The sequence below is a fragment of the Trachypithecus francoisi genome, unplaced genomic scaffold (assembly GCF_009764315.1).
Source record: "Trachypithecus francoisi isolate TF-2019V2 unplaced genomic scaffold, Tfra_2.0 Lachesis_group12, whole genome shotgun sequence".
NCBI lineage: Eukaryota > Metazoa > Chordata > Mammalia > Primates > Cercopithecidae > Trachypithecus > Trachypithecus francoisi.
In genome coordinates, this window is record NW_022681457.1 from 95,737,530 (window position 1) to 95,751,242 (window position 13,713).

The 13,713-nt window shown below is 40.4% G+C and overlaps 1 protein-coding gene across 34 annotated transcripts in view; it reads right to left on the reverse strand.

Annotated features, from left to right (window-relative positions):
- The window catches only part of EPB41 (erythrocyte membrane protein band 4.1), a 231,993-nt gene that overhangs the window by 115,622 nt on the left and 102,658 nt on the right, over window positions 1-13,713 (reverse strand). The window lies entirely within an intron of this gene.

Here is a 13,713-nt window from a genome sequence, read left to right on the forward strand (position 1 = left end):
TTCTTTTTTTTTTTTTGAGTCAGAGCTTCACTTTTGTCACCCAGGCTGGAGTGCAATGGTACAATCTCGATCTCAGCCCACGGCAACTTCCGCCTCCCAGGTTCAAGTGATTCTCCTGCCTCCACCTCCCGAATAGCTGGGATTACAGGTGCGTGCCACCATGCCCAGATAATTTTTGTATTTTAAGTAGAGATGGGGTTTCACCATGTTGGTCAGGCTGGTCTCCAACTCCTGACCTCAGGTGATCCGATCCGCCTGGCTCGGCCTCCCAAAGTGCTGGGATTATAGACATGAGCCACTGCGCCTGGCCAAAGTTTTCTGTATCAGCACAGTATTCAGTACATGGCTTGTGCCCAGTTTACTGAATGAATAAATATTTTGTTTTCCCGAACTACTCTTGCCCACGCCAATGTTGTCCTTCACTGTTCTCCCACTCCACTTAGAATCAGCACACCCCTAGGCTAGGGCTCCTCAACCCATGGTGGACCATGCAAAATAAGGGCACTGGAAAAGAACCTCACCGTTAACATTGTTCATAGATCCCTTTGAGAAATGTTTAAAGACAGAAATTTCTAAATTTCTAGAAATGTTTAAAACATTTTAGTGGAATATAAGATACATATCAAAAAGTACATAAAACATAAGTATAAAGATCAATAAAATATCAATGTGAACATACAAGAATTATAACATTACTAGCACCTCAGGAACCCCTTTCTTGCCTCTTCCTAATTCCTCCCCTTCCCTTGTCCAAAGATTTAAAATTGAATTTTAGTGGCATTTTATTTATTTATTTAGATAGGATCTCGCTCTGTGGCCCAGGCTGGAGTTTAGTGATGCAGTCTTGGTTCTCTGCAACCTCCACCTCCCGGGTTCAAGCAATTCTCCTGCCTCAGCCTCCCGAGTAGCTGGGATTACAGGCGACCACCACATGGCTGGCTTATTTTTTTGTATGTTTAGTAGAGATGGGGTTTCACCATGTTGGCCAGGCTGGTCTCAAACTCCTGATCTCAAGTGATCTGCCCACCTCGGCCTCCCAAAGTGCTGAGATTACAGGTGTCAGCTCCCGCACCCAGAGATAGTGGTATTTAGAAAAAAGGAGTAAGGTGTCCCCCTCCTGACCCTCTACCAACAAGGGCAGAGCATATGGTGACCATACATACCATTTGCCCTATTGAAGGAATGGGCTTGAACACCACATTTCTTAAATTGATTATATACTACTTTCACTGTTATTTAATCATTACAACAGACAATAAACGTAAGAGGACTAGTTTTCTTTTATACTACTCCACAATTAAACCAGAAAATTAATATACATAAATAAATGCCACATAGTATTAAATTGTTCTAAGGTATAAAAATAAGCACATACTTGCTTAAGCCCTGTCAGGGGTGACCTGGGTGTTTTCTCCTTAGTCTTTCATTTAGACTAAAGAAAGTTTTTAAAAAGTTGCTGTATTTTCAAAGGCAAAGGAAGACTTTAAAAGCATCAACTGAGTTTCATGAAACCTCTGAGAACCTTGGTTTACATCACGCAATCCAGAACTACTACCACTTTTTACCACTTTGGAGTAGATATTTCTTACCATAGAGGACTCCATGTTTTCCATTATTTTAAGAGAATCTCCTTAGGTAAGCTCAAGCTGCCAAGTTCCTTCCAGGGATTCTATGAGCCATTCTGAGTCTGTGCTAGAATTTCTACTAACTTGACATAGGGAAGGCAAATCCAGTTTTGTGTCAATCATATAAAGACTGCAGGGTAGGCCGGGCGCGGTGGCTCAAGCCTGTAATCCCAGCACTTTGGGAGGCCGAGACGGGCGGATCACGAGGTCAGGAGATCGAGACCATCCTGGCTAATACGGTGAAACCCCGTCTCTACTAAAAATACAAAAAAACTAGCCGGGCGAGGTGGCGGGCCCTGTAGTCCCAGCTACTTGGGAGGCTGAGGCAGGAGAATGGTGGAAACCCAGGAGGCGGAGCTTGCAGTGAGCTGAGATCTGGCCACTGCACTCCAGTCCGGGCGACAGAGCGAGACTCCGCCTCAAAAAAAAAAAAAAAAAAAAAAAAAAAAAAAAAAAAGACTGCAGGGTATAAGCTACTATGTAGAATAAATTGTTATTGCTTCAATTATCTACACCTCCAAATCAAAATAAAAAACAAAATCTTCTGGAGATAATAAAAATCAATGTGTACAAGAACAGGTACTTTTATGCTCAATTTACATTGTTGAATTCCTAGCATTTTAGTTAGCCAACAAATATTTGAGGAATGCTTCCATGTGCTAGGCACTGTGGTTACAAAAAAAGAAAGAAAGAAAGAAAGATTGAAAACTAGCACTGGTCCTCAGGGAGCTGTCATTCTAATCAGGAGGCAAAAAGAGAACAATCAGTTTGCTCGAGGTGTGATAATTACAATGATAAAAATATGTGCTAGTGCTATGATAGTGCACAGGGTATTCTGAGAGCACAGAGGACATGCACCAAAATGGTTTAAAAGTCAGTTAGGAAATGTTTCTTAATAGAATGTCTGGGGGATCTAAATGGAGTCTTGAAGGACAAATGAGTTAGCCAGGCAAAGAAGAAAAGGAAGTAATTAGGCACAAAAGTATAAAAGTGACTGCAATACACCTGAGTTGTTGCATATGGTTCAGCACAGCTGGACCATAGAGGCAAAGAGGAGAGATGTAAAACTGAAAAGAACAGTAAGGACCAGATATGGAGGGAGATTATTCCACGCTAAGAACTTAGACTTTATCAAGTTCTTAGCAAGCAGGAGTCATAGAAGGATTTAAAATAAAGGAGTGACATCAATTAGAGAAAGCATGATTGTAGCCAGGGGGACCAAAAAAGACACTGTTGTTCAGAGTGATAACTGTGGTCCAGCAGAGGATAATGGTTAAGGGTACAGGCTTTGAAGTCACACAGTCTTGAATTCCAATCCTGCATCACCCTCTCTACTATTTAGCAGCTGTGTAACTTTATATAAGACAGTGTTTCTGAGCCTCAATTTTCTCATATGTATAATTGGGATAAAACTATCATCCTCACAGAGTTATTGTGGGTTAAACTATTTGATGTATACTAAAAGCACATAGCCAGTATTCAATAAATGGTATTGATATTGATCATCAAAAGGGTCTGATGGGATAAAGTCTATGGGACAGAGGAAAAAAAATTAGCAGTTAAAGCTATTAGGATTTGTGACTAAGTAAATGGGAGGTAGGGGAAGGGTGGGCTCATGATGAGAGTTGGTAAGGTATAGTAGTAAAGAATAATTCTCAAGTTGCTGGCTTGGGCAACTGGGTGGATGTGGCACTATTCACTAAAACAGGAAATAAAGGAAAATGAACAAATGTTATAAAGAAGAAAAAATAGCAACAACAAGAAACAACCTACATGTACATCAAACAGCTGAATGAATAAATTGTACAATAATTTAAATAGGTATATGTTTAAAGTATCTTTGGAAATCCAAGTGGAATATTTCAATAGAAAGCTGTATAAGCAGGTCTGGCACTCAGAAAAGAAATTTGGGCCAGATATACATTTGGACACCTTCCTCATGTAGGTGGTAGATGAACCCATTAAAGAAGATTTAAAAATCACCCAAGGAGTATATATTAGAGTGAAAATAAAGGGGAACACTTGGGGAACCCTTACATTTAAGGGATAGAGAGAGAACAAAGAGCTGAGAAGTAAATTGAGGAGAAGAGACTACAGTGGTAGGAGAAAGAAAGGAAAGGCTGGTATCACAGTATCTAAAGGAATAGGAAGTTTCAAGGAGGGAGTAATTAAGATCATCAATACTGCAAAACGGACAAGTAACATGAGGATAAAAAATGTCAGATTTATCTTGGTAAGAGAAGTTTCAGCAGAGCAATAAAGGAAGAAATCAAAATACAATGAGTTATATCAAGTGCAGATGAGAACATGGCACAGCTGAAACTTTCGCTCATTACTCGTGAGAGTGTAAACTGGTAAAACCACTACAGAAAACTGTTCGATAGTATCACTAAAGCTGAACATATGCCTTCTCTAAAATCCGTCAGTCTCACACCTAGGAACATGTCCAACAGAAACGGTTATGGTAAGATGTATACCAAAAGGCACCTGTAAGAATGTTCCTAGCAGAAGTATTCATAAAAGCCCCCAACTGTAAACAAGCCAAATGTCTATCAGTAGTAGAGTACATAAAGTGTGGTGTAGTCAAACAATGAAATATTATATTACACAGTAATGAGGCCAGGAGGCTGAAGCAGGAGGATTGCTTGAGCCAGGGAGGTGGAGGTTGCAGTGAGTCAAGATTGTACCACTGCACTCCAGCCTGGACAACAGAGTGAGACCCTGTTTCAAAAAAAAAAAAAAAATTATACAGTAATGAAAATGAACTATTGCTATTTAAAACAGCATGAATGAATCTCAAAAACATCATAATGAATGAAACCAAAGAAACCTGACCTAAGAGAAGACACTGTATGATTTTATTTATGCAAAGTATAAAAACAGGCAAAAGTGATTGATGGTGCTAGACATCAGGATGAAGTAACTTTTTTTTTTTTTTTTTTAATTTTGTGATAGGGTCTCACTCTGTTACCCAGGTTGGAGTGCAGTGGCACAATCTCGGCTCACTGCAACCTCCACCTCTCTGGCTCAAGCAATCCTCCCACCTCTGCCTCCTGAGTAGCTGGGACTACAGGTGCTCACCACCACACTTGGCTAATTTTTTTGTATTTGTAGAGACAGAGTTTCACTATGTCGCCCAGGCAGGAGGAAGAAGTTACTTTTGACGGGGAGTGGGGAGGAGTAACAACAGATAAAGGGTTGGAGGTAGTGACTGGAAGGGACACAATAGGGGATTTTAGAGTTCTGGTAATGTTCATTTTTCTTATCTTGGGGGCGTTTACAAAGATGTGTTCACTTTTTACAAATTCTCTGGCCAGGCGCAATGGCTCACACCTGTAATCCCAGCACTTTGGGAAGTCGAGGCGAGCGGATCACAAGGTCAGGAGATCAAGATCATCACGGCTAACATGGTGAAGCCCCATCTCTACTAAAAACACAAAAAATTAGCTGGGCGTGGTGGTGGGCGCCTGTAGTCCCAGCTACTCGGGAGGCTGAGGCAGGAGAACAGCATGAACCTGGGAGGCAGAGCTTGCAGTGAGCCAAGATCAAGCCACTGCACTCTAGGCTGGGCAACAGAGCAAGACTCCATCTCAAAAAAAAAAAAAAATTATTTGGGGTATATATGTATGATTTACACCTTTCTTGTGTTATGTTAAACTAATATGCAGTAAGGAAATAGAGAATAATATATGTAAACCAATTTCTCAAAGAGTATGGTTACAGCATGGAAGAAAGGGTTAGAGCTACAGAAAAAAAAGCAGGATCTTCGGATGTCCCCTAAAATAACAATTCTGAATAATCTAGTTCTATCTGAATATTTTCAGTGGTATGGATTCTTTTTGAAGAGTCCATTTTATCAATCATATCTCGAGAATTAAATATACTAACATTTTAAGCAGAATTTAAGCTTGTGCATTAAAAAGAATTACATTCCTTCTCTGGCTTAAAAAACAAGTTTCCAAATAATATAGAGATGAAGAGCAGCAATATCCTGATACAGATACCTATTCATTCAACTGAAGTATTACCTGTCTCCCATGGGTTCTTCTTTCAAAACACCTTCTCACAAGTGGTTTCTTCTACTTGAAATACTCTCTCCCTATTTCTCCATCTGGAAGATTTCTGACTGTCTCTTATAATTCATATCTGTTATTACCTTCTCTAGAAAAACACTTCTGACTCCCCATCTATGTGGGTGTCCATCTTACTGCTATTGCCTAGTCAGTTTGGGAGCTCCATGAGGAAACAGACTGTCTTTTATAGCTCTGCCCAGCACAAGGCAGATACTATCTGAACAACAAATGTTTATGAATGAATGAACAAAGAATAGATGAATGATGCTACTGAAGTAAACCAGGATAGATTAATAAAGTTTCAACTAGAGAGATGGCGTTTAAAGAGGTCAAATGAATAGGAGCAGATATAGTTTGGATGTGTATCCCCACCCAAATCTCATGCCAAATTGTAATCCCTAGTGTTGGAGGTGGTGCTTGGTGGGAGATGACTGGATCATGGGGGCAGATTTCCCCCTTTGGTGTTGTTCTGGTGATAACAGTTCTCACAAGATCTGGTTGTTTCAAAGTATGTGGCATCCCACCCCCTCTTCCTCCTGCTCTGGCCACGTGCCAGCTTCCCCTTAGTCTTCTGCCATGATTCTAAGTTTCCTAAGGCTTCTCCAGAAACTGATGCCACCATGCTTCCTGTACAGCCTGCAGAACCATGAGCCAATTAAACCTTTTTTCTTTATAAATTACCTAGTTAGGTATTTCTTTATAGCAGTGCAAGAACAGACTAACACAGGAGCCTTTCATATCTTTTGCAGCATTTACAACCTTAGGTCATAATGTTTTAAAAAAAGAACTCCATTCCCTGAGTTAGTCATCAACTATCCTTACATGGAGGTCCTAAAACCCCCGCACATACACATAAGAGATCTATACAAATCCTTGTCTTCTGAGGTAAAAGACTTTTCTACAGCTCCAGAAGTCTACCTGTCTTAATTCAAGGAATAACAATTATCTATGCTGCTGTTAGGATGTTGACTTCAAATCACTGCTCCAAGATATGTTACAGAAACTCTAGAGCACAGGTAATTCTAGGTCTCATTCTTTAAGTACTAAGATAACACACAAATAATAATAATAAACAAAAAACTACATTTAAATTCACTAGAAGTGTTGACCCAAATCTCTGTAGCAAAAGACAAGATCACAAATGCAGCCTCTCTACTCTGAAAGTATATCTACAAAATTCCCCTTCATCTTTCTAATTTGCCAGAAAATAAAGACACAACCGTGACTGCCATTTGCCTTCAAGGCCAGACATGAATCAATGAGAAACAATAAATCCTTTCAGATGACTATAAACTAAATTACTCATACTCTTGACTTAATAGTCACTCCACTGATGGTTGCTCTTTGCCCGTGAAGGTGAGCAAAAGACTTCTGGTTTGACTGACGATCTTTACAGAGCTGATTATCTGACTCTAAAGGTAAGAAAATTCATCGACACAGAAAATGGATGGAAAAAGACAATGACTACATACTATTGAATTGAATGTAGTCCTAATTTAAAATTCTCATTATTGACCAGAAGAGCACAAGTTTTCTGCTTACAGATGAAATTTGGAGGGAGGGGGAATTAATGTAAGTGACTTTTCTCCCAAGGAAAAAGTCCTTGATTCATTAGTAAATAATTCTAAGCAGGAATAAAATATAGGAAGCAACTATTTAACTGACAATTTTGATTCATAGTGGCAACAAATCTCTCACAGAGCTATAGAAGTTTGCTTCTGGGCTGGGCGCAGTGGCTCATGTCTGTAATCCCAGCTCTTTGCGAGGCCGAGGCAGGTGGATCACCTGAGGTCAAGAGTTCAAGACCAGTCTGACCAACACGGTGAAACCCCGTCTCTACTAAAAATACAAAAATTAGCTGGGTGTGGTGGTGGGTGCCTGTAATCCCAGCTATGTGGGAGGCTGAGGCATGAGAATCGCTGGAATCTAGGAGGTGGAGGTTGCAGTGAGCCAAGATGGTACCACTGCACTCCAGCCTGAAAAAAAAAGAAGTTTGCTTCTTACTGCTTTTCCACTTATCTTGCCAGACCCTAGCAATAGGCCCATTATCATGCAGTGAGTAGGAAAAGTGAACAAGCAAGCCACTCCATATGAGGGAAAACTTTCCTCCCTGCTATATGTACTCAACTGTCTACAAACAAAGCACAAACCTGTTAATGACAGAAGTTACATCTACAAAGGACAAATCTTTACATACACAAAAAGAAGACACCAGAGAATGGAAAGAAAACAGTTCTCTCTCATTGTATTATGGCTCACATTTTTTTCTACAACATAAACTAATTCTGTAGAGGAAACAAAAAAACTACAGGTGAAATGTAAAATCAAGGAAAGGAGTAAAAAGCTAAATAAGAAAATAACTTAGGAAGGGGCAGCAGGCAAGGAGCTACAGGAGTAAACTGACTATGCAACTAGAGGATGTCACTCTGCCTTTATGTCCTTCAGTTTCCTCATCTGTAAAATGGGAGGGTGAGCCCCCAAAGCCTGTATAGCTCTATTACCTTCTGTATTTTCAGAATGGCAGAAAACTTAGATGACCATGATTTACTATGAACTTTATGGATTCAATCATTTAACAAGTATCTGTGTACTTCTAGAGAGGGTCTTATCTAGAAATTTGGCTTGACAGTACATATACACGGAATGATAGTGTTAAACAAAAATTATGGAAGGCCATTGTTTTGGTCTAAGCTTCTTCACTGGCTCCAACAGATCAGGCCAAACCAAAATGGAGTCACTCACACTAAATACCACATAATCAAACTGAAACCTAAAGGAAGTGAGTAGATGCTAAACAGACCAGTTTTTCCTGAAAACAGGAGATTCCAGTCTACCTGAGTCAGTTTAACAAGGAAGCCCTCTCTGCTTTAGCATTTAGAAGAAAAGTAACGACATAAACTAATCAGCTTTTTCCTATTATTTGGTTTCCTTATTCCTACCTTACAAAACCCACTGTTCTGCCATTGCTTATTGGGAGCCCTCATTCTATTTTGTAGAATGGAGGCTGCCTAATACTTGAATCACAAATAAAAGCCAATTAGATCTTTAACTAAATTTGTGGTGATTTTATTTTTTTCTAATAGATAAAATAAAGCCATATAGTCTTGCTAAATACAATCAATTTTAAGTAAAAGATACACTGTTCTTTTGTACATCCTAAGAAAAGAACAGGTAGAATATTCAACCCGAAGGATGCTCCAGAATGCATCTCTAGATTACAACACACAAATCTTTTCTTTTAAAGTCAAGGCCTTGATTAATTGGTAATTTCATTTGAAAACAATAATAGCATCTTTTTTTTTTTTTTTTTTTTTTTTTGGGAGATAGGGTCTTGTCCCTATCACCCAGGCAAGTGCAGTGGTGCACTCATGGCTCACTGCAGCCTCAACTTCCCAGGCTCAGGTTATCCTCCCACCTCAACCTACCGAGTAGCTGGGACTAGAGGTATGCACCACCACACTCAGTTAATTTTTTCAGTTTTGGTAGAGACAGGGTTTCACTAGTCTCGAACTCCTGGGCTCAAGTGATCCGCCTGCCTCTACATCCCAAAGTGCTGCGATTACAGGTATGAGCTATCATGCCCAGCCAATAATACTATCATAATAATAATGATAATACCTTATTTTTATTGAATGCTTACTATACGTCAGGCATGATTCTACATGCTTTCATATAGATTATCTCATTATCATTCTCATTTTACCAATGGGAAAACAGGACAAGTAACTTACCTAACTTGCAACTAGTATGTGGCAAAGCTATTCTCTCAAGTGTAACAATGTGTCTCACTTTTTCAATAAACATTTGTTGAAGGCCTACCACATTACGGCGAGGCAATATGCTAAATAACATTCTTTAGGAAATCAGTCTGGTAAAAAATAGACGTGGGCCCAGAATAATAGATGAAAATCAACCCACACCAAGATATATAATTGTAAACTCTCAACTTCATAAGGACAAGAAAAAAGAAAAGATCATACTCACTTGATTGTGTAAAGGAGGAGGGAGAGGAACAAAAGTCATATAAAAGATCAAAAATCAAAACGGCCCTGGCCCTTTCAAGAGCAACACTGGAAACTAGAAGACAATGAAGCAATGCCTTCAAAATTCTGAAGGCAAATAATTTCAAGCCTAAAATCCTATACCCAACAAAATTTACAATCAAATGTGAAGGCAAAATAAAGCCATCTTTTCAGACATGTAATGTCTCAAAAACAATTGCATCCCATGTACCATTTCTGAGGAGTAGCACTCTATCAAAACACAAGAAAAAGCAAGGATAAAGGAAACAGGAATAACATCACAGGAAAGAGGCAAAGCACATCTGCAGGATGATAGTGATGGGAGATACCCGGGACAGCTGTGTACAAAACAGACCGTGATACCCATCTAGACTAGACAACTATGACTTAAGAGACAACTGTGACTTAAGAGACAGCATTATTTATTTATTTATTTATTTATTTTGAGACAGAGTCTCACTCTGTTGCCCCAGCTGGAGTGCAAAGGCATGACCTTGGCTCCCTGCAACCTCTGCCTCCTGGGTTCAAGTGATTCTCATGCCTCAGCCTCCCGAGTAGATGGGATTACAGGATTGTGCCACCATGCCTGGCTAATTTTTGTATTTTCAATAGAAATGGGGTTTCACAATGTTGGCCAGGCTGGTCGTGAACTCAGGAGATCCACCCAGTTCAGCCTCCCAAAGTGCTGAGATTACAAGCATGAGCCACCGCACCCAGCCAAGAGACAGCATATTAAGGAAGGCCTGCCATCACTAAGGTGTTTTTGCTACTGTATTGACCCTTTAACTTGACAGTCCTAAGGTAAATCTTCCCCAGATTCATTTTTGTACAAGATTTACCCAGGCCATGTGCTAACGAAGTTCTTACTTTCCCTTCCGTGCTCTGCTTCTGAGATCAGCTAAGGACTCTTGTTTTAATAAAAAAAAAAAAAAAAAAATCTCTGTTTTGACTTACTTCTGAGCTGGAGGTTGACCATAATAAACTTAGAAGCATAAAATATAGAGTAGCCCATTCCCTTTGACGATGTTCCCGCTGGATGTCCTATAAGAACCTGGTTCATACAGACCTGCCGATGCCCTGACTATGACAAGGCCTGTATTTCCCAGGATTCACTTGCCCATTGACTTCCTAAGTAGGGACTCTTATAAACTATCAGGGAAGTTGAAGCCAGATTATGATTCAGAGGTACCAACTTTTCTTTTCCAAAAATACTTACCAAGGACAATAATGCACTTTTCTGACACAGCCAGGTTTGTACTTTGTTATTAAGCTTTTATATTAAGCACTTTTAACAACACTTTACACCTAAATATATAAGTGAACATAAATAAAGCAATTTAACATTTGCTCTTTAAAAACTAATTATGGTCGGGGTGCAGTGACTCACGCCTGTAATCCCAGCACTTTGGGAGGCCAAGGCGGGCGAATCGCCTGAGGTCAGGAGTTCAAGACCAGCCTAGCCAACATGGTGAAACCCCATCTCTACTAAAAATACAAAAAATTAGCCAGGCATGGTGGTGCATGCCTCTAATCCCAGCTACTTGGGAGGCTGAGGCAGGAGAATCACTTGAGCCCAGGAGATGGAGATTTCAGTGAGCACAGATCACGCCATTGCACTCTAGCCTGGGTGACAAGAGTGAAGCTCCGTCTCAAACAAACAAAAACTAATTACAATAGTGGCAAGGCACAGTGGGCCATGCCTGTAATTTAGCACCTTTGGGAGGCTGAGGCAGGAGGATTGCTTGAGCCCAGGAGTTCAAGACCAGCCTGAGCAACATAGTGAGGCCCTGTCTCTACAAAATACAAAAATTTAAAAATTGGCCAAGCATGGTGGTGCGTGCCTATGGTCCCAGCTACTCGGAAGGCGGAAGTGGGAGGATCGCTTGAGCGTGGAAAGCAGAGACTGCAGTGAGCAAGATCGCACCACTTCACTCTAGCACAGGCAACAGAGTGAGACCCTGTCTCAAAAAAAAAAAGTGAAAACCACTATAAAGAAAATAAACTTGGTGACAGGACAGAATACAAATCGCAATAATGGTGAAAATTTTTCAGTGTAACTGAAAATTTTTGTCCCAATGTGGGCCCTAGAAGCTCAACTGTAAGCGGAAATTATTTCTTCTGCTGAATGGCTTTAGATGAGTCAGCTTCTAGAAATGTAAGTATGCTTGGATCACAGGAAAAAATATTTCCAGCCATATTTTGTAGATGTAGGTACTCGGTGACTTTACATGCCAAATTAAAGGATTGTTAATTACTCTCAAATCAATTTTGGTTGTTTTTTCCCCCACAATGTAACTATTCAATTTCTGGTAATCAAAATTATCTTGCTGAGCTTACAGAAAACACTTTTCAGAGTATTTCCCTTGATTCATGGGAGAATTTTCTTTCTTTCTTTCTTTTTTTTTGAGACGGAGTCTCGCTCTGTCGCCCAGGCTGGAGTGCAGTAGAGTGATCTCAGCTCACTGCAAGCTCCGCCTCCCGGGCTCATGCCACTCTCCAGCCTCTCGAGCTGGGACTCTGTAGCTGGGACTACAGGCGCCCGCCACCACGCCCGGCTAATTTTTTGTATTTTTAGTAGAGTAGTAACCTGGTTTCACTAGGTTAGCCAGCATGGTCTCAATCTCCTGACCTCGTGACCCGCCCACCTCGGCCTCCCAACGCACCAATTCATGGGAGAATTTTCTAGCTCACAGTTGTAGAAAGTTTTTCACTGTAGTTTTGAGGGCATTGTTTTGTTTTTAAATTAACTTCAGTGTTCCCTTACTAATGGGAAATAGTGGTTTCAATTAAGGCTAGAATTTTTTAAATTATTCATTGAAAAATTATAGTTGTATATATATTTATGGGGCAGAAAGTGATGATTTTTTTTTTTTTTTTTTTTTTGAGACGGAGTCTCGCTCTGTTACCCAGGCTGGAGTGCAGTGGCCGGATCTCAGCTCACTGCAAGCTCCGCCTCCTGGGTTTAGGCCATTCTCCTGCCTCAGCGTCCCGAGTAGCTGGGACTACAAGCGCCCGCCACCGCTCCCGGCTAGTTTTTTGTATTTTTTAGTAGAGACGGGGTTTCACCGTGTTCGCCAGGATGGTCTCGATCTCCTGAACTCATGATCCGCCCGTCTCGGCCTCCCAAAGTGCTGGGATTACAGGCTTGAGCCACCGCGCCCAGCCTATGATTTTTTTTAATACCATGTGAAATGATTAAATCAAATGAATCAAACTATCCATCATTTCAAATATTTGACCTTGTGATGAGAACATTTGAGATTTACTCTCTTCTTGATATTGAAATGTACAGTACTCAAATATTAGCTATATTTACCAGTACAAGCTAGTTTGGGCCTTAAGGGAGACAAAGTAAAGGTTAAGTCTTTAAAGAATAATATTAACCTAGTGCTCAAACACAGTTCTGTTTGAGTTAGTAGTCATTCATAGAAGGAAGAAATTTTTGTAAACTACTTAGGTATATTCTACAAATAGACTTTGTTTAGGCAAAGGATAATTCCATGTCTTCTAGTTTGCATTATCAAACTCACACAACCTAATCTACAGTTTGCAGCCATTAAAGGCTGCTGCCCTTCAACTTTTCTTAATACACTTAAATTATCTTGGAGAAAGGATGAACTTAAATGGCTTAAATTCAGTGTCTACAAGACTCTAGGATCCCCCACTTTACACCCACCCCCCAACCTGGCCATATACGTCTCCAGATTCATCTGTTACTCTATTCCTCATACCCTGTGTTCACCTAGGCTAGATGGCTTTCAGTTCCTGAAATGTCACTCTCTCAACTCCAGTTCTTACACAAGCCATTCTCTCTCCACCTCACTTGCCCATTTTATCTTTCAGGTCTCTCTCAGCTAAGGCATCACCTCCCCAGAGGAGACTTCCCGGGCCATACTCTCCCCTGACAACCTGTATTTCCTTTTGTGTAGTGCTCATCAAACCAGTAATTAATGTTATCTTCATAATAAACTGGAAGTTCCAGAGGGCAGGGAC